The sequence below is a fragment of the Heterodontus francisci genome, chromosome 5 (assembly GCF_036365525.1).
Source record: "Heterodontus francisci isolate sHetFra1 chromosome 5, sHetFra1.hap1, whole genome shotgun sequence".
NCBI classification, from domain to species: Eukaryota; Metazoa; Chordata; class Chondrichthyes; order Heterodontiformes; family Heterodontidae; genus Heterodontus; species Heterodontus francisci.
Genome location: NC_090375.1, coordinates 167,656,837 through 167,677,878, shown reverse-complemented (window position 1 = coordinate 167,677,878; position 21,042 = coordinate 167,656,837).

The window sequence follows — 21,042 nt, the reverse complement described above, 5'->3', positions numbered from 1 at the left end:
TGAGACTTTCCCACACTGCATACACTGGAACCTGCCTTCATCGGGCAGGGAATATTCTGCTCACTAAATGTCACATTATGCGATCTTGAATAAAATAGCTGGCCAAGTGGCAGGGATGCCAGCATTGTAGGGATTAATCTTCTTTTGCAAACAGGAGTACACTTGTAGAATGGAAATTTCAATTAACTTAGCTTGATTTCAAGTTTCCAACATGAAAGCACTTTTCATTTGCAGTTGTCAGAATTATAAGTGCATGCTATTAATACTTTGATGTCCGTCAGTCTAGTGGATAACTTTGCAGGATGCTGTTCTGCAAATGGATTTCTGGTCAATTTTACACAATCTGTATAGTTTGAATTACCATTTTTTAGGGTGTGTGCTTTTACCTAATAGTATGAACATCAGTTTTTTTGCATGATCTAATTATTTATACAAATGCCATGTGAACGAGTACATTTTGCAAACAATGGGCAGAATTTTGTGCAGCTGTGTGGAGAATGATGGCATGAGGGGACAGAGAATTGAGTTGGAAGTGTAAGTATCTGTGCTTGTGGAAGGTACAGGAGAGTCATATGGTGGCGCACCCTCTGAGTGCTCCTCCTCCTCAGAGGTGGACGTCACACCCCTGTCTGACTCTTGTGGACGCAGACCTACATGAGAGAATACAAACATGTGTGGGTTAGGCTGTGCAGATCTCATCATACCAAGCAAGAGTGCTATAGGTCTCCAAAAGTGAACTGTATTTCGATGGAAGTCAATCCTTACTCTTGTACAGAGACTCCACTCTCACTATCAGAAATACTGTGGCTGCCCTGTGTTCCTGCCATTCTAAAACCTCTACCTCGGCTGTGGAGAGAGGCTGAAGATCTGGGATTCCTCTGACAGTTCGGGCTCTCTCCCTCTTGTTATAGGCTCTCTTGCCCTGCAAGTGCAATGATGGAGATAGTCAAACTTTGCAAAGAGATTATCATGACAATTCTGCTCGTGTCAGCCCCTCGTACCCTAGTGGGATATCCGAAAAGCTCATGCTGCTGTCCACTCTCAGGGGAGTTAATGGGAGTGAACTGTGAAAGAAGGTGGCCTGTGGCCAAGATGCAGCCATGCATCTGTTAGGATGAGGTGATGCCTAACCTGCTCTGCCAGAGCAGTTGTAGTACCTCCCTGCCCATGTCACGCATCCTTCGGCATTGCTACTTGCAATCCATAAAAGGGAGAGAGTTATGGAGCTGTCACCTTGGTAGAATGGAGGAGGTCATTGTGGAACTGGACCCAGTTGTGTTGGGTGACCCCACATCTGCTAACCACCTCAGCTATCAATATCCAGGCATGCTTGGACAGCAGGAGGACCTGTCTTGCCAAGGTCCCCTTCTTGCCATTGCTGGGGAAGAGGACCTTGGACCTCATGCCTTTCCCTTGCAGCCTAGAGGAGAACCTCCAGGGAAGCATCGCTGAACCTTGGGGCCACCTTGTGCCTGGTATTGCCCCTCTTGACCTCTGGAGTGCTCCTGGACTTCTGAGTCCTTGGTCAGCAACACAGCAGTTTAGCAGCAGATAGACTCCAGGCAGAGGGGTCAGCAGTTCAGCAGTTTGTCAGCAGAGAGACTCCAGGCAGAGGGGCAGCAGTACAGCAGTTTAGCAGCAGAGAGACTCCAGGCAGAGAGGCAGCAGTACAGCAGTTTAGCACCAGAGAGACTCCAGGCAGAGGGGCAGCAGCACAGCAGTTTAGCAGCAGAGAGACTCCAGGCAGAGAGGCAGCAGTACAGCAGTTTAGCTGCAGAGAGACTCCAGGCAGAGAGGCAGCAGTACAGCAGTTTAGCAGCAGAGAGATTCCAGGTAGAGGGGCAGCAGCACAGCAGTTTAGCAGCAGAGAGATTCCAGGTAGAGGGGCAGCAGTACAGCAGTTTAGCAAAGGAGAGACTCCAGGCAGAGAGGCAGCAGTACAGCAGTTTAGCAGCAGAGAGACTCCAGGCAGAGGGGCAGCAGTACAGCAGTTTAGCAGCAGAGGGATTCCAGGCTGAGGGGCAGCAGTACAGCAGTTTAGCAGCAGAGAGACTCCAGGCAGAGAGGCAGCAGTACAGCAGTTTAGCAAAGGAGAGACTCCAGGCAGAGAGGCAGCAGTACAGCAGTTTAGCAGCAGAGAGATTCCAGGCAGAGAGGCAGGAGTACAGCAGTTGAGCAGCAGAGAGACTCCAGGCAGAGGGGCAGCAGCACAGCAGTTTAGCAGCAGAGAGACTCCAGGCAGAGAGGCAGCAGTTTAGCAGCAGAGAGACTCCAGGCAGAGAGGCAGCAGTACAGCAGTTTAGCAGCAGAGAGACTCCAGGCAGAGGGGCAGCAGTACAGCAGTTTAGCAGCAGAGACACTCCAGGCAGAGGGGCAGCAGTACAGCAGTTTAGCAGCAGAGAGACTCCAGGCAGAGGGGCAGCAGTACAGCAGTTTAGCAGCAGAGAGACTCCAGGCAGAGAGGCAGCAGTACAGCAGTTCAGCAGCAGAGAGACTCCAGGCAGAGAGGCAGCAGTACAGCAGTTCAGCAGCAGAGAGACTCCAGGCAGAGGGGCAGCAGTACAGCAGTTCAGCAGCAGAGAGACTCCAGGCAGAGGGGCAGCAGCACAGCAGTTTAGCAGCAGAGAGACTCCAGGCAGAGAGGCAGCATACAGCAGTTTAGCAGCAGAGAGACTCCAGGCAGAGGGGCAGCAGTACAGCAGTTTAGCAGCAGAGAGATTCCAGGCAGAGAGGCAGCAGTACAGCAGTTTAGCAGCAGAGAGACTCCAGGCAGAGGGGCAGCAGTACAGCAGTTTAGCAGCAGAGAGATTCCAGGCAGAGAGGCAGCAGTACAGCAGTTTAGCAGCAGAGAGACTCCAGGCAGAGGGGCAGCAGTGCAGCAGTTTAGCAGCAGAGAGACTCCAGGCAGAGAGGCAGCAGTACAGCAGTTCAGCAGCAGAGAGACTCCAGGCAGAGAGGCAGCAGTACAGCAGTTCAGCAGCAGAGAGACTCCAGGCAGAGGGGCAGCAGTTCAGCAGCAGAGAGACTCCAGGCAGAGGGGCAGCAGCACAGCAGTTTAGCAGCAGAGAGACTCCAGGCAGAGAGGCAGCAGTACAGCAGTTTAGCAGCAGAGAGACTTCAGGCAGAGGGGCAGCAGTACAGCAGTTTAGCAGCAGAGAGATTCCAGGCAGAGAGGCAGCAGTACAGCAGTTTAGCAGCAGAGAGACTCCAGGCAGAGGGGCAGCAGTACAGCAGTTTAGCAGCAGAGAGCTTCCAGGCAGAGGGGCAGCAGTACAGCAGTTTAGCAGCAGAGAGATTCCAGGCAGAGGGGCAGCAGTACAGCAGTATAGCAAAGGAGAGACTCCAGGCAGAGGGGCAGCAGTACAGCAGTTTAGCAGCAGAGAGATTCCAGGCAGAGGGGCAGCAGTACTGCAGTTTAGCAGCAGAGAGGCTCCAGGCAGAGGGGCAGCAGCACAGCAGTTTAGCAGCAGAGAGACTCCAGGCAGAGAGGCAGCAGTTTAGCAGCAGAGAGACTCCAGGCAGAGAGGCAGCAGTACAGCAGTTTAGCAGCAGAGAGACTCCAGGCAGAGGGGCAGCAGTACAGCAGTTTAGCAGCAGAGACACTCCAGGCAGAGGGGCAGCAGTACAGCAGTTTAGCAGCAGAGAGACTCCAGGCAGAGGGGCAGCAGTACAGCAGTTTAGCAGCAGAGAGACTCCAGGCAGAGAGGCAGCAGTACAGCAGTTCAGCAGCAGAGAGACTCCAGGCAGAGAGGCAGCAGTACAGCAGTTCAGCAGCAGAGAGACTCCAGGCAGAGGGGCAGCAGTACAGCAGTTCAGCAGCAGAGAGACTCCAGGCAGAGGGGCAGCAGCACAGCAGTTTAGCAGCAGAGAGACTCCAGGCAGAGAGGCAGCATACAGCAGTTTAGCAGCAGAGAGACTCCAGGCAGAGGGGCAGCAGTACAGCAGTTTAGCAGCAGAGAGATTCCAGGCAGAGAGGCAGCAGTACAGCAGTTTAGCAGCAGAGAGACTCCAGGCAGAGGGGCAGCAGTACAGCAGTTTAGCAGCAGAGAGATTCCAGGCAGAGAGGCAGCAGTACAGCAGTTTAGCAGCAGAGAGACTCCAGGCAGAGGGGCAGCAGTGCAGCAGTTTAGCAGCAGAGAGACTCCAGGCAGAGAGGCAGCAGTACAGCAGTTCAGCAGCAGAGAGACTCCAGGCAGAGAGGCAGCAGTACAGCAGTTCAGCAGCAGAGAGACTCCAGGCAGAGGGGCAGCAGTTCAGCAGCAGAGAGACTCCAGGCAGAGGGGCAGCAGCACAGCAGTTTAGCAGCAGAGAGACTCCAGGCAGAGAGGCAGCAGTACAGCAGTTTAGCAGCAGAGAGACTTCAGGCAGAGGGGCAGCAGTACAGCAGTTTAGCAGCAGAGTGATTCCAGGCAGAGAGGCAGCAGTACAGCAGTTTAGCAGCAGAGAGACTCCAGGCAGAGGGGCAGCAGTACAGCAGTTTAGCAGCAGAGAGCTTCCAGGCAGAGGGGCAGCAGTACAGCAGTTTAGCAGCAGAGAGATTCCAGGCAGAGGGGCAGCAGTACAGCAGTATAGCAAAGGAGAGACTCCAGGCAGAGGGGCAGCAGTACAGCAGTTTAGCAGCAGAGAGATTCCAGGCAGAGGGGCAGCAGTACTGCAGTTTAGCAGCAGAGAGACTCCAGGCAGAGGGGCAGCAGCACAGCAGTTTAGCAGCAGAGAGACTCCAGGCAGAGAGGCAGCAGTACAGCAGTTTAGCAGCAGAGAGACTCCAGGCAGAGAGACAGCAGTACAGCAGTTTAGCAAAGGAGAGACTCCAGGCAGAGGGGCAGCAGTACAGCAGTTTAGCAGCAGAGAGATTCCAGGCAGAGGGGCAGCAGTACAGCAGTTTAGCAGCAGAGAGACTCCAGGCAGAGAGGCAGCAGTACAGCAGTTTAGCAGCAGAGAGACTCCAGGCAGAGGGGCAGCAGTACAGCAGTTTAGCAGCAGCAATGGAAAAATTCATCAAAGGCAAAGCATCAACAAAGTCAATAAGTGAAGCAGCAGTTTAAGCAGGGCTGGGAATGCTTTAAAGCACCGGCGCCATCTCTGCTGGTGATGCCATTGTCACCTTGCCACCCGCCCTGGCACACGATTGGCCATGTCCCATTATGATAATTGGCCACCGGCCAATGTGGGCCTACCACACACATGATGAGCGGCGACGGCGCCCACTTCTGAGTCCGCCGCTGGTAGGTTCACTAAATTCGGCCCAACACTTCTGTTTTTAAGTGTAGATGATAAAGTCAACAAAGAATAATGGAGAGAGGTAGGCCCTGAAATTAAACGTGGGTATATTAGTGTATGAACTTTACTCAGTGTGGCAGAGCTTTCGATCTGTTTATAAGTGAGTTAATCCCTTAGCTAAAATAGTGGAGAAAGAAAGTTCAGTGTTTATGCACCAGTATTGCGGGATATCATTTTAGGGCCATGGCGTGTTGAGAAAATTAAGTGCTGGTAAATTATCCCAAGGACAATTCCTTTTGCAGGTCCTTAGAGCTTACAACCTCCAGGTATCTCACAATGCAATTGCTGAATCAGAACTCTCAATCTCCATGCCCTTCAGCAGACCAATGAAAATCTTGTTTCCAAAGCTGGAGCTCCCTGGATGACTGAAGAAATTGACATTAAAATGAAACAGAAAAAGGAAGCTTATACTAAATGTCAAGATAATAATATAGTAGGAAATCAAGCTGGATACAGAGTACAGATGAGAACTAAAAAAAGGAAGAAGAGAGCCAAAGAGGATATGTGAGAAAAGATTAGTGTCGAACATAGAAGGGAGCACTAAAGTCTTTTATAAGCTTAAAGAGTAAAAGGAAAGTCAAAGGAAAGGTGGAACCAATTAAGGACATGAAGGAAATCTTCTTGTGGATGCAGGTGACACAGCTGAGGCACTTAATGAATACTTTGCATCTGTCATCATTAAAGAAGAGGATGCTGCCAATGTTACAGTAAAGGAAGAGGATGTTGAGAAATTGGATAAGATAAAAACAGAAAAATAGGAGGTACTGAAAATGTTGACAGTGCTCAAAGTAGAATGGTCACCTGGCACAGAAGAAAGAAAGGAAATAGCAGAAGTTTTTACCACAATTGTTCAATTCTCTTTAGATATGAGTATGGTGCCAGAGGACTGGAGGGTTGCAAATGTTACACCCTGATCAAAAGGAAGAGCTAAATTAGGTAAATAGATGTCGCTGGAACAAAATTAATACTCACTTGGAAGAGCATGGGTTAATAAATGACAACTAACATGGATTTATTAAAGGAAAATCATGTCTGATTAACTTGACTGTGTTCTTCAAAGAAGTAACAGAGAAGATTGATGAGGTGGTGCAGTTGATGTTGTGTATCAGGACTTTCAAAAGGTGTTTGATAAAACACCTTATAATAGATATTAGCAAAATTGATAACCATGGAATTAAAGGGGCAGTGGCAGCATGAATGTGAAATTGGCTCTCAGACAGAGAGCAGAGAGTAGTAGTGAATGGTTGTTTGTCAGACTGGGCGGAAGTATATAGGGGTGACTCAAGGGGTCAGTATTAGGACCACCGCGCTTTTTCATGTAACATGGACTTGGGTAGGGGGCATAATTAAAAAGGTTTGCGGAGGACAAAAAGCTTGGAGAAAAACACAGATGAGGATTGTAGCAGACCTCAGGAGGACATAGATTGAGGAACTGGAGAGACAGTTGGAAGATTAAATTTAATGCAGAAAAGTGTAAACTGATGTATTTTGGAAAGAGAAAATGAGAGAAACTATATGATACAATTTTAAAGGAAGTGCAATAACAGCATACTCAAATTTTTGAAAGTGGCAGGAAAAGTTAAGAAGGGTATTAAAAAGGCATATGGGATCCTGAGCTATATAAGTAGAGGCAAAGAGTTCAAAAGCAAGGAAGCTATACTAAACCTTTATAAATCATTGGTTACATCTCAGCTAGAGCAGTGTTTTCAGTTCTGGGCACCTCATTTTAGGAAGGAGGTCAAGGACTTGGAGAGGGTGCAAAGGATAGTTATTAGAATGGTACAAAGCATGAGGGGATTAGGTTTGGGGAGAGACCACATAAACTGGGATTGTTTTCTTTAAAGCATAACAGGTTAATGGGGGACTTAATAAAAATGTTCAAAATTATGAAGAGTTTTGATAGAGTAGATAGAGCAAAACTGTTTTCACTGGCAGAAGGCCAGTAGATCTCCAAACAATGAGGAGATAGATGAGCAAATTTGTTAGCAAATTTCAAAGATATGTAACAAAAATAGAATAATATTAGTAGGATACTTTTATTACCCTAATATAGACAGGAAAAAAATAGTGCTAATAGTAGGGAATGAGAGGAATTTCTGATGTGTACACAAAAGAACTTCCTTGGTCAGCAAGTGTCCAGTTCAACAGGAAAGAAACAGTTTTGGATTAGGTTCTGGGAAATGAGGTAAGGCAAGTGGGGTGTATCCCAATAGGAGATTTTCTTGCTAATAGTGATTACAACATAATCTGGTTTAAAGTAATTATGGAAAGAGACCAGAAAACATTGAAGGTAAAAATGCTCAACCAACTTCAATGATTTAAGAAGGGACCCCGCACAGGTAGATTGGAACAGATAATTGTGGGTTAAAGCAGTAACAGAGCAATGGCAGGCCTTCAGGGGAGCATAGTTCAGGTAAAAGCTAGATATATTGCTTTGAAGAGAAAAGTTAGACCAGACAAAGCTAATGCACCCTCGATGACAAAAGGAAATGAAAGTTAAAATAAACAGAAAAAGGAGAATTATAACAAATGTCAGGACAAAGATTCACTTAATAGCCAGGAAGATTATGGAACGTACTGGAGGGAAGTGAACAAGTTAATGCAAGAGCTAAAGAGAAGTTACAAATAAAAGATCAGCAGCCAACATAAAATTGAACCCTAAAACACATTAGAAACATCTAGAGGGCTAAATTAGATAGCCCTGAAAACAGGAGAGGGGATTGTGTTGTGCGATCCATGCCCGTTGATTGTAATGCAGGCAGCATACCAACTTCATGCTGCACACTAATTTACATGATTGCAGTGTCCAGCCAGCGCTAACTGTGCTGTTGATCAGCTGGGTGTCTTGAGCGCAGAGCCCAAAATTGTAAGTGGCTAACACTAGCTAGCCAGCACTGCTTAAAGCGAGCCCAAAACTCATAAAGGGAAGGTTTTTGTGGCTGGAGCAGGTGCTAGTTCAACAACTGAATTGGACCTGCAAAACATGCAATAATGTCACAACTTGGCAGAAAGCGGGCTGCAGGGTATTCGGATGCTGCACTGCGGTCCTTGGTGAAGGAGATGGAAAGGAGAAGATATGTCCTGCAAAGTACTCTTGAATTTCCTTTGGGAGCGTGAGGGCAATTTGCTTAAGTGCGCAACCCCTTTAAATTTTTATGCGCGGACACAAACGCATGGTAACTTAAAGGGGCCAACATGTGCACGGCCTGCACAGGAATTTTCAGGTTGCTGCGTGATTGCGCAGTTTAGAGGGAACACTTGTGTCCTATATCCACAGGTGACGAGGAAGCCCTCCAGACACAAGCTCAAAAGGCAGTGGGAGCAGACAGCTATAGAGGTCAATGCCAGCAGTCAAGCCCTGAGGACCTGCATGCAGTGCTGCAAGAGGTTCAATGACCTCACACGAGTTGTCAAGGTCAGTGAATGCATCTTTAAATGTCAAATCCCATCAACTACACCACTAGCCTCAGACACTGCTTATTTCACCACTCACCGAGCAACAAGCTCCATCAATCTGGATTCATACATGACATTCATATGCTTCACCTCACCCTCATTCACTTAATTCTATTGCAAACTTTAGACCCTTATCTCACAGCTTGCACACACTGTCAGCTATTGAACTATGACAGCCAAACTGATTGCACAATAATTCCCTGTCTCTTGATGGACAAGGTGACTCATAGCTGGAAGCAGCAGGAGCTAACTGGAGGGAGCAGGTTCACCTGCATGTCTTAACCCCCATGGAAGAGATGGTGCTATCTGTTTTGGGGCAACCTTAAGAGCAGACCACCTTAAGAAGCTGTAAGTGAAGGCCACTAGAGGAAGTGATGTTGCATCACAGATGACGGCACAGTGGGCGCAGTGGTTAGCACCGCAGCCTCACAGTTCCAGTGACCCAGGTTCGATTCTGGGTACTGCCTGTGCGGAGTTTGCAAGTTCTCCCTGTGACCGCATGGGTTTCCGCCGGGTGCTCTGGTTTCCTCCCACAGCCAAAAACTTGCAGGTTGATAGGTAAATTGACCATTGTAAATTATCCCTAGTGTAGGTAGGTGGTCGGAGAATGGTGGGGACATGGTAGGGAATATGGGATTAATGCAGGATTAGTATAAAATGGGTGGTTGTTGGTCGGCACAGACTCGGTGGGCCGAAGGGCCTGTTTCAGTGCTGTATCTCTCTGACTATGACCAGGGAGTTGTGGGTGTAGCCTGACAAAGTGAGATGTCCTTTAATGCAGCCCATGCCGTAACTGTTTCGATAGACACATTCTAGTAAAGTTATAATAAAAGCCCACATTTTCTTTGGATATTACTCGCAGTCCTGTGAATTTTACAATAGTTCGAATACCAAAGGAACAAGAAATATTATATGGTGACAACATTTGGAATATATTTTTTCTGAAGACCACCAAATAATTGATAGAACCATAGAACCATAGAAAAATTACAGCACAGAAGGAGGCCATTTAGCCCATCATGTCTGCATTGGCCAAAAAATCTAGCCATCCAATCTAATCACACCTTCCAGCACCTGGTCCGTAGCCTTGCAGGTTACAGCACTTCGGTGCATGTCCAGATACCTTTTAAATGGATTGAGGGCTTCTGCCTCCACCACCATTCCTGGCAATGAATTCCAGACATCCACCCCCTCTGGGTGAAAATGTTTTTCCTCATGTCTCCTCTAATCCTTCTACCAATCACCTTAAATTTTGCCCTCTGGTAATTGACCTCCAATAGGGAAACAGGTCCTTCCTGTCAACTCTATCTAGGCTCCTCATAATTTTGTAGTCCTCAATTAAGGCTCCTCTGTTCTAAGGAAAACGACCCTAGCCTATCCTATCTTTCCTCAAAACTGCAACTTTCAAGCCCTGGCAACATTCTTGTAAATCTCCTCTGTACTCTCTCCAGAGCAATTATGTCCTTCCTGTAATGTGGTGACCAGAACTGTATGCAATAATCCAGCTGTGGCCTAACCAGCGTTTTATAGTGTTCCAGCATTACATCACTGCTTTTGTATTTTATACCTCGGCCAATAAAGGAAAGCATTCCATATGCCTTCTTCACCACTCTATCTACCTGTCCTGCCACCTTAAGGGACCTGTGGACATGCACTCCAAGGTCTCTCATTTCTTCTACCCTTCGCAATATCTTCCCGTTTATTGTGTATTCCCTCACTTTATTTGTCCTCCCCAAATGCATTACCTCACACTTCTCTGGATTGAATTCCATTTGCCACTTTTCCACCCACTCAACCAAACCATTGATATCATTCTGGAGTCTACAGCTATCCTCTTCACTGTCAACTACATGGCCAATTTTTGTGTCATCAGCAAATTTGCCAATCATGCCTCCCACATTAAGTCCAAATCATTTATATACAGCAAAAACAGCAAGGGTCCCAACACTGAGCCCTGTGGAACACCACTGGAAACTGCTTTCCATTTGCAAAATCGTTGACTACTACCCTTTGTTTCCTGTCACTGAGCCAATTTTGGATCCAACTTGCCACATTCCCCTGTATCCCATGGTCTGCCATACGGAACCTTGTCACACACCTTACTAAAATCCATGTAGACCACATTCACTGCACTACCTTCATCAATCCTCCTTGTTACTTCCTCAAGAAACTCAATCCAGTTAGTAAGACATGATCTTCCCTTAACAAATCCACGCTGACTATCCCTGATTAATCCATGCCTTTCTAAGTGGCAGTTTTTCCTGTCCCTTAGGATTAATTCTAATAATTTACTCACCACCGAGGTCAGATTGGCCAGCCTATAATTATTTGACCTATCCCTCGCACCATTTTTAAACAATGGTATAATGTTCAGAGAACTCCAATCCTCTGGCACATGGCCCATATCCAGTGAGGATTTGAAGATGATGCTCAGCGCATCTGCTATTTCCTCCCTGGCTTTCTTTAACAACCTGGGATGCAATCCATCCAGCTCTGGCGATTTACACTTTCAAGGATGTCAGACCCTCTAGTACTTCCTCTCTCATTATGCTTATCGTATCTAATATTTCACACTCTTCCTCTTTAGCTACTATGTCTGCATCATCCCTCTCCTTTGTGAAGACAGAGACAAAAAAGTCATTAAGAACCCTGCCCACATCTTCTGCATCCACGTGTAAATTGCCTTGTACATCTCTAATAGGCCCTATCCTCTCCTTAGTTATCCTCTTGCTCTTAATCTACAGTTAAAACATCTTTGGATTTTCCTTGATTTTATCTGCCAATAATTTTTCATGTCCTCTCTTTGCTTTTCTAATTTCCCTTTTTACTTCACTCCTGCACTTTGTATACTCCTCTAGGCTTTCTAAAGTATTAAGATTTTGTGATTGTCATAAGCTTTCTTTTTCTGCTTTAACGTATCCTGTAAGCTTCTTGATAACCAGGGGACTCTAGATTGGGCCATACCATCCTTTATCTTTATGGGGACATGCCTACACTGTGCCTGCAGAATCTCACTTTTGAATGCCTCCCACTGGTTTGCCACTGATTTTCCTTCAAGTAGCTGTATCCAGTCTACTTTGGCCAGACCACCTCTCAGTATTGTAAAATTTGCCTTCCCCCAATTTAGAACTTTTCATCCTGTTTTATCTTTGTCTTTTTCCATGATTAGGCTTAAACTACCTGTATTATGGTCGCTATCTGCAAAATGGTCATCCACTGCTACTTCATCCACTGCTACTTCATCCACCTGCCCAGCCTCATTACCAAAGATTACATTGTGACAACATATGATTATTTTCTGAAGAAAACACTAAGAGCAAATAAAGAATAACAGTTTGCTAAGCTGGAGTGGTTGAAGATTCAGATGGAGAGCAGCTGGCGGAAGACCCCACAGCAGTGCAGCAAGCTAGGACCACAGACTGGATCCCAGGAAGAGTTGAAATGCTGAGTACTGCAGGCAAGTTGCTGGGGGTTCAGAGCTTTCTGCTGGTCTGGCAGTGGGTTGAAAAATTTGGAAAGCAGTAGTTGAAGCCATTACTTAATTTTCCCTTTTTTTAAACTTCATAGCTGGGGCCTAGTTTGAAAAAAGAGGGAAGAACTCACCAGCACGAATGGAGGTCCACAGCACAAAGTAAAAGGCTGGTTGTGGCAACTGCCGGTACTCCAAGATGCAACTGGCTGTGGTGAAAAAACAGCTCTTAGTTTACAAAAGCTCACAGTTAAAAAAAAAAGCTGAGTAAACAAAGAACTGCTCTCTCTGTTTTAAAGAAATGATGTAGTCCCAGCCTTAAAAGGGCAGATCTGCAGAAAACAAATCTATTTAAACAAAAAGGAAATGTGCCTGTGAAAAAGAAAACCTGTAAAAAAATCCTATTTTTTTTTTTAAAGCAGGATCATTAAGATGATGGCTTTGAAATATCCAGTAATAGATCGGAAGGTGTCAGACATACCATCTGAATTTAAACTGTTTTGACAGTGAATGGAACTCTGTTTCCTGGATCAAGAAGTGAGTGAACAACAGAAAAAAAGCTATCAAAATTAAGATCACACTGGGTAACGAGGGTCTGCAATGGATCAATACATCAAAATTGTCAGCTGAGGATCAGAAGGACCCTAGCAAACTATGGACATTCTTGGGAAGCAACTGAAGGTAATGGTCAATTTCTGAGTACACAGGCTTGAGCTTATGACTTACTGGCAAAGGCAAGATGAGTTCATTGCAGGGTGTCGAGACAAAGCTCAACATCGTAACTTTGCAGAGATTGAATTGTAAGAATGGATCTACCCCACTACAAGCCTTTCATAAAGACCTGCTAGAAGAGAACAAAGTGCACACCATAGATGCACTACTCAATGATCAAAGGGAATTTGAAGACATCATGGCTGGATGCCATCAGTACCAAGCATCGGGGGGCGGCTACGACAATTGGTATGGTAACCAAGGCGCCAAAGTCTGCAAAGCCTTGTGACAAATATGGCCTGACTCACCAAATTCGTAGTTGTCCAGCGTATCAGGACCAGTGCAAAGCTTGTGGCATCCGAGGACATTGGGCAAGGCAGTGCAGAAGGCTCAGATACTGCACACAGGAATGGTGGCAAATCACAGGCAGAGAGAATGTCTGAAAGACAGGATGGCAAACACAAAAGGAATGCCAACACACAACAGAAGCCTAAGCAGGTACATCAGGTCAGCAGGGAGACAGATTGCCAGGAGGACACGAATGAAGAATGGACTCATGCGACAGCGAACAAGCATTTCACATAGTTAACTTGGATCAATGTGTCAATACTATTACGCAATCTGAGGCATTTATCATGGATTGTATGTCCGCAGAAGAGTGACAAGCATAAGCTCATAGTAAAGGTTCACATTGGATCAAGTGCAAATATTCTACCCCTCCATATACTGAAAGACATGTACTTAAAGAAATGGGAATCTATGGTACGACCCACCCCCAGTCTGACTGCCGATAATGATTGTCCAATCCAGTGCATTGGAATGATTACCTTGCACTACAGCTATTTTCCTTCTTCTTTCTTTTTCTTTCTTTTGGGCCTCCTTATCTCGAGAGACAATGGATACGCGCCTGGAGGTGGTCAGTGGTTTGTGAAGCAGCGCCTGGAGTGGCTATAAAGGCCAATTCTGGAGTGACAGGCTCTTCCACAGGTGCTGCAGAGAAATTTGTTTGTTGGGGCTGTTGCACAGTTGGCTACAGCTATGGGAGCTCCGAATGGTACCACAAATGTTTTATATTGTAGGCACAACTGGACCAGCTATCGCAAGACTTCCAGTATGCCAAGATTTATGAACTGTCACAATACATGAATTTATTAACGCACTGAAGAAGGTAGAAAATATCCAGGTCGAGTGTATTGGGTTGGTCCATTAAAGGACAACACAAATGTTGGGAGTCTTGACATAAAGAGATGATGTGACTGGGAATCTCTCCTTGGGCTTCAGTTCATTGCAGCAAGTACCCAGAGGCCTGAGGAGTTGCCTATGATTGGTGATGTTGCCATTCATCATTTTTCTAAGCTTTCTAAATAAGGGAAAGTGAAGGCATCATATGACAAGCTAGCAGGACTAGAATTAGCTCGATTGCGAGTAGAACAGAAGGTCATAGTCCTCAATCTTGCATCAGAAACTTGGTATCCTGCAGAGGTTGCTAGGATATGTGACCAGTCCAGATCTTACTCAGTCCAGATACCCAATGGTGTGATTCTCAGAGAGAACCAAAGTCAACTCAGAGAGCAGTATGAAAACACTACGTGTGACAACCCTGTGGCATTGCAGCCAAGTACAAAGACAAAGTCTGAAGATGAAAGTACAGATACTATGAGCACAGATGGAGAACATGGTAAACAGAGTTCTGTGTCACCTGAGTCTCAATGTCATCGTCAAGACGAGCTCAGATCTGGGAAGAGGTTCACACTAACAAGAACGGGACAAATAAAGAAACCTCCTCTATGTTTTAGAGAGTGTTAAACTTGCTTACTTATAAATAACGTTTTGTTTCAAGCATTTATAGCTAGTCCGAACCATAACATCATTTTTTTTTTGTACATATGTTTTTTATCTTTGGAAAAAAGGGAAATGTTGTGGGATGAACTTAAGAGAAGACCACTAAGAAGATGTAAGTGAAGGTCACCAGAGGAAGTGATGTCACATCACACATGACCAGGGAATTGTGAGATGTGTTTAGATGTGGCTTCTGCAGTAACTATTTGTATGTACATGTTCTAGTTAAGTTATAACAAATACCCACATTTTCTTGGGATATTACTTGCATCCTGTGAATCTTACAATAGTTCACATACCAAGGGAATAAGTAATACTATACTGACCATTATTGAGATGCTCATTGCTAAGACCATGGCCAGCAGCGGGGCTGAAACCATTGAAGATGACGGTATCCTCATATCCTTCTCATATCCCACCTTTCCCTCATCCCACAATCATGTCTGATTTACAGGGTGCACATTATGTAAGCATGTGCCTCTTACTTTGCCTGTCCCCCTCTCCTCACCACAACCCTTGTGCCTTTCTCCTTTCAAATACCCAAGAGGTACAGCCTAGCCAGGCAGTGGAGGAACAACAAGGAAACAGTGATGATGAAGACACACTATTGCTCAATTTCACACTTGCAGCCACCAGCTCAGACGCTGTGTGTAATTTAGAGGATGGATTACAGGCAGGATATGCATATGGTGAGACATTGGTGCAGCCGTGGTAGGGACCAAGGATAACACAGATTCCAGAACCGCCAAAGGTCACACATGAGTTCTGCTTAAAGGGCTCAGTTGAGCAGTTTAATGGCACAGTCGGCAAAAAGGTGGCTGATGGATATGCACAACAAAATTCTGGTTTATTGGGAAGCCTGCCAGAAAGTTTGCAGTCATAGGAGCATGGAGGAATCGGCACCAATTTGACACAGGGCTTTGCACAGAGTTGGGAGCCCATCCTTTCCAGCATGGAAATGGTAGCCAACTCCAAAGCAGATCACGCAACAGCTGCCCAATGTCTAAATACTGTAGTGGAATCTCAGACTTCTGTCATGCAAAGTCATCTTGCTCACTTCATGGTTGTGGATTACAGTGCTCAAAGGGGCTTGCAGTCTCTCACAGCATTCCAGCAATCTCTCCTCCAATAGGTTACAAGGATTGCCGAGACATTTCCCTGGAGGAATGGCAGCAGCTCCAAGGAGCACAAATCTGCTGTCCTCCCTCAAGGACACGGCACTCGTCCTTCCATCTCTGCCAGTCCACCAGTGCCCTTACTGTTGCATGTCAGCCACCCTGCCAGTCCAGAATGCAGCCACCCATGCCAAGGTGGTACAGTCTGTAGCTGGGCCTTCTAGGCCCAAAGCTGCTTGAAGGCATCCTGCAAGGCCATCTGCAGTCTCCACCAGTGAAAGTCAGTAGCCTTCCACTAGCCAAGCTGCAGGCAATGTGGCAGAACTGCGTAGGAGCACTAAACCATCAAAGGCACATGGTGAATGAAGAAGGGTCATTTTGATCTTTGTATGCAATACGGCATGATTTCATTTTTACATTTTGTTTGGAATGTTTGCTTTGTGGTGGCTTTAATTTTTGCATTGTCAAGTGGACGCTGTGATGGTCAGTATCAGAGGTAGATAAGGTTTGGGTTATTGGTGAATGGGGAATTGGGGTTGTGGTTACTGGTATCGCACTTGGATGAGTTGCTCACAGAGAACATGGGTAGAAAGGGGATGTCTAGGTTACCTCCTCCCTTTCTCTTCCTCCTCCTGCTTTTTTCTCTTCATGTACCTTCTCCTCACTTGCTCGCTGTATAACTGCTGGCAAGGGCTATTACCATATCATAGTGAGGTTTTGCAGCATGCCTGTCTGACACCCACTCTGCCGAGTACTGCAGGGCTGCTCCAGAGCGGTCCAGGCAGCGGAAGTGTTGTTTCAGCATGCTCTATCAGATTTTGTGCGACAACATGGCTTTCATTGTATGCATGCTGCTCATGCGTGCATGGGTTGTGCACCAACGTCATCAGCCATGTAATCAGCCCTTATCACCCAGGAGTCACCCTTTGATTTGCTGTGGTGGCTGAAATGCAGTTGTCACAGCAGACTTCTGCTGAATGAAGGTATCATGACTGATACCAGGATACTCGGCATTGACCTGCATGAATCACTGTGTATGTTAATACACCAGCTGGATGTTGAGGGACTGGGATCCCTTTTGGTTCTGGTATAGGGCAGAGTTGACATGTGCCGGCCAAAAAACAATGTACTTATAGTACTTACACTGTGGGGAAGCCTGCAATCCTAGTGCAGCCACGTGCTCATTCTGCCTGCTGCTCTCTGGCAAGGGAGAATGGAATGTAGTTAATTTCCATTGAGTAGAGAGCCTCAGTGACTCTCTTATGCAACAGTGGACTGCAAATATCTTCAGTTCCAGCCTGGAAGGTGCCAGACACAAAAAGTAATTGCCAGTGTGAAGTGATGCACTTTGGGAGGATTAATGTGGAAAGACAATATGTTATAAATGGCCTGATTTTGAAAAGTGTAGATGAGAAGAAAGACTTTGATGTCCATATACAGAAATCCTAAAAGTTGACACAACTACTTGATAGGGTGGTTAAAAAAGCAGATAAAAGAGGAATTGAATATATAAGCAATGAGATCATGCTAAAACTTTATAAACCACTGCTCGAGTATTGCAGACAATTCCCATGCATGGCACTTTACAAAAGATGTAAGTACCTCAGAAAGTGTTCAAAGGTGGTTTACCATGATGTTATTATGGATGGAAAACCTCAGTTATGACGAGAGGCTGAGAAAGTTAGACCTATTTTCTTTACAACAGAGAAGGTTAAGAGTGGATCTAATAGATGTTTTCAAGATAGAGGAAAAAATATTCCCTCTGGTGATTGAGCCAATAGTCAGAGGTCGCTGATTTAAAATCATTGGCAAAAAGTTCTAGAGGGAAGATATGGGGAATTTTTTTTCACTCAGAGTTGTCAGGGTATGGAACGGTCTACCTGAAGAGGTGGTGAAAGCTGATATCATTAATTATTTTAAAAGAGAGTTGGAAGAAAAAATGGAGAGGCTAAGATAAAGTTATGGTCAGTGCTTCTCTGAACTTTACTTCCTCCTTCTTCATGCATCCTCACTCTGCTGAAATCAAGGCCCATTTCATTGATACAATGCAACAACAGACTGTTACCTTTAAGATAGAAAAAAACATTGCAAGGTGCTTCACAGGGACATAATCAGGTAAAATGGATGCTAAGCCAAAATCAGGAGATATTAGGAGAAGTGACCAAAAGTTTGGTTTAAGAGGTTTAAAGAGATGGAGAGGCAGAGGCGATTGGGATCGAATTTGAAGTGTTGGGTTGATCGCATGGCTACGAATGGAGCAATAATGGGATTGAGGGGTGCACAAGAGGCCAGAGTAGGAGGAACAAAGTTTTTAGTATTAGAATTAGAATTAGAACATTACAGCGCAGTACAGGCCCTTCGGCCCTCGATGTTGCGCCGACCTGTGAAACCATCTGACCTACACTATTCCATTTTCATCCATATGTCTATCCAATGACCACTTAAATGCCCTTAAAGTTGGCGAGTCTACCACTGTTGCAGGCAGGGCGTTCCACGCCCCTACTACTCTCTGAGTAAAGAAAGTACCTCTAACATCTGTCCTATATCTATCACCCCTCAACTTAAAGCTATGTCCCCTCGTGTTTGCCATCACCATCCGAGGAAAAAGACTCTCACTATCCACCCTATCTAACCCTCTGATTATCTTATATGTCTCTATTAAGTCACCTCTCCTCCTCCTTCTCTCCAACGAAAACAACCTCAAGTCCCTCAGCCTTTCCTCGTAAGACCTTCCCTCCATACCAGGCAACATCCTAGAAAATCTCCTCTGTACCCTTTCCAAAGCTTCCACATCCTCCCTATAATGCGGTGACCAGAACTGCACGCAATACTCCAGGTGCGGTCTCACCAGAGTTTTGTACAGCTGCAGCATGACCTCGTGGCTCCGAAACTCGATCCCCCTACTAATAAAAGCTAACACACCATTTGCCTTCTTAACAGCCCTATTAACCTGGGTAGCAACTTTCAGGGATTTATGTACCTGGACACCAAGATCTCTCTGCTCATCTACACTACCAAGAATCTTCCCATTAGCCCAGTACTCTGCATTCCTGTTACTCCTTCCAAAGTGAATCACCTCACACTTTTCTGCATTAAACTCCATTTGCCATCTCTCAGCCCAGCTCTGCAGCCTATCTATGTCCCTCTGTACCCTACAACATCCTTCGGCACTATTCACAACTCCACCGACCTTCGTGTCATCCGCAAATTTACTAACCCACCCTTCTACACCCTCTTCCAGGTCATTTATAAAAATGACAAACAGCAGTGGCCCCAAAACAGATCCTTGCAGTACACCACTAGTAACTAAACTCCAGGATGAACATTTGCCATCAACCACCACCCTCTGTCTTCTTTCAGCTAGCCAATTTCTGATCCAATGCTCTAAATCACCTTCAACCCCATACTCCCGTATTTTCTGCAATAGCCTACCGTGGGGAACCTTATCAAACGCCTTACTGAAATCCATATACACCACATCCACTGCTTTACCCTCATACACCTGTTTGGTCACCTTCTCGAAAAACTCAATAAGGTTTGTAAGGCACGACCTACCCTTCACAAAACCGTGCTGACTATCGCTAATGACCTTATTCTTTTCAAGATGATTATAAATCCTGTCTCTTATAACCTTTTCCAACATTTTACCCACAACCGAAGTAAGGCTCACAGGTCTATAATTACCAGGGCTGTCTCTACTCCCCTTCTTGAACAAGGGGACAACATTTGCTATCCTCCAGTCTTCCGGCACTATTCCTGTCGACAATGACGACATAAAGATCAAGGACAAAGGCTCTGCAATCTCCTCCCTGGCTTCCCAGAGAATCCTAGGATAAATCCCATCTGGCCCAGGGGACTTATCTATTTTCACACTTTCCAAAATTGCTAACACCTCCTCCTTGTGAACCTCAATCACATCTAGCTTAGTAGTCTGAATCTCAGTATTCTCAGTAGTCTTAGTCGTATAGAACTTGAGTATTGCTGAAAATAGAGACTTCCCGTCGAAGCCTTCCGTCCTGCACCCACCAGGACAATCGCAAGAACAACCAACGCAAGGGAAGACAACAACCCACACTGCATGAGAAGAGAGCGCAGACCGGCCGGCAAGCGAACTCCGACCGGCAGAGGCGCCGCCATGACAAATGCACCAGTCCAAGGCAACCGACAGTCAACTGCCAAGCCCCGTTCAAAATCCAATGGGTGTTGTAGCATTGAAGAGGTTTGCAGGGATACAGAGTGGTGACGGCATGAAGGGTTTAAAACACTAGGATGAAAATTTTTAATTGGAAGCATTAGGGAAGCAGGCGTCAATGCAGTTCAGGAAAGACAGGAATGACTGATGGAAATTGTGCTTCATCCAAGATTGTATGTTGGACAAGCAGAGAGTCAGTGGAGGGATTGAGAGAGGTAGTGGAGAGATAGTGCTGAGAGTTGACAGCATACTTGGGGATGCTGACCCCATGTCTTTGAATAATGTTCGCAAGAGGCAGCATGTAGAAGAAGAAGAAGAAGATGGGGCCAAGAATAGATCCTGTTGACTCCAGAGGGTGTTGGAAATGAAGCCATTGCAAGATAAGTATAAGTGGAAGCAAGCAGGCGCAGTCCTACTAAGCACTGTGGGAGATTAGTACAGTGGACTGTGTCAAAGGTTGCACAGAGGTTAAAGAAGACGTGGAGGCAAACTGCACCAATGTCATAGTCACAGAGGATGTCATTTATGACCCTGATTAGGACCATTTCAAAGATGTGGCATGGGTGGAAACCTGACTGGAGAGAATGAAGCATGGAGTTATATGAAAGATGAACACAGGTTTAGGTGATAGCATGGTCGAGGACTTTGGATGGAACGGACAGTTTGGAGATGGGGTATTGGCTTGTAAGGACAGAGGGGTCAAGGGTATGTTATTTGAGGATGAGGCTGATAACTGTTTTAAAAGGGAGGGGGGAAAATACCTGAGGGGAGGCAATCATTTACATTTTCTGTCAGCTTTAGGGTTAGGAAGGGAAACATAGGACTTACAGAATTCATATCAACTATGCAATGTGTAGTAATTCCACATTCAGATTCCCAGTGCCCTAGCTGTGATGTTGAATTTTTTATGGCACCAGTGGAACAATTTTTGCACAGCCTTTTAGTACCTTATAACATATATAAAATAATCATTGCAGCAC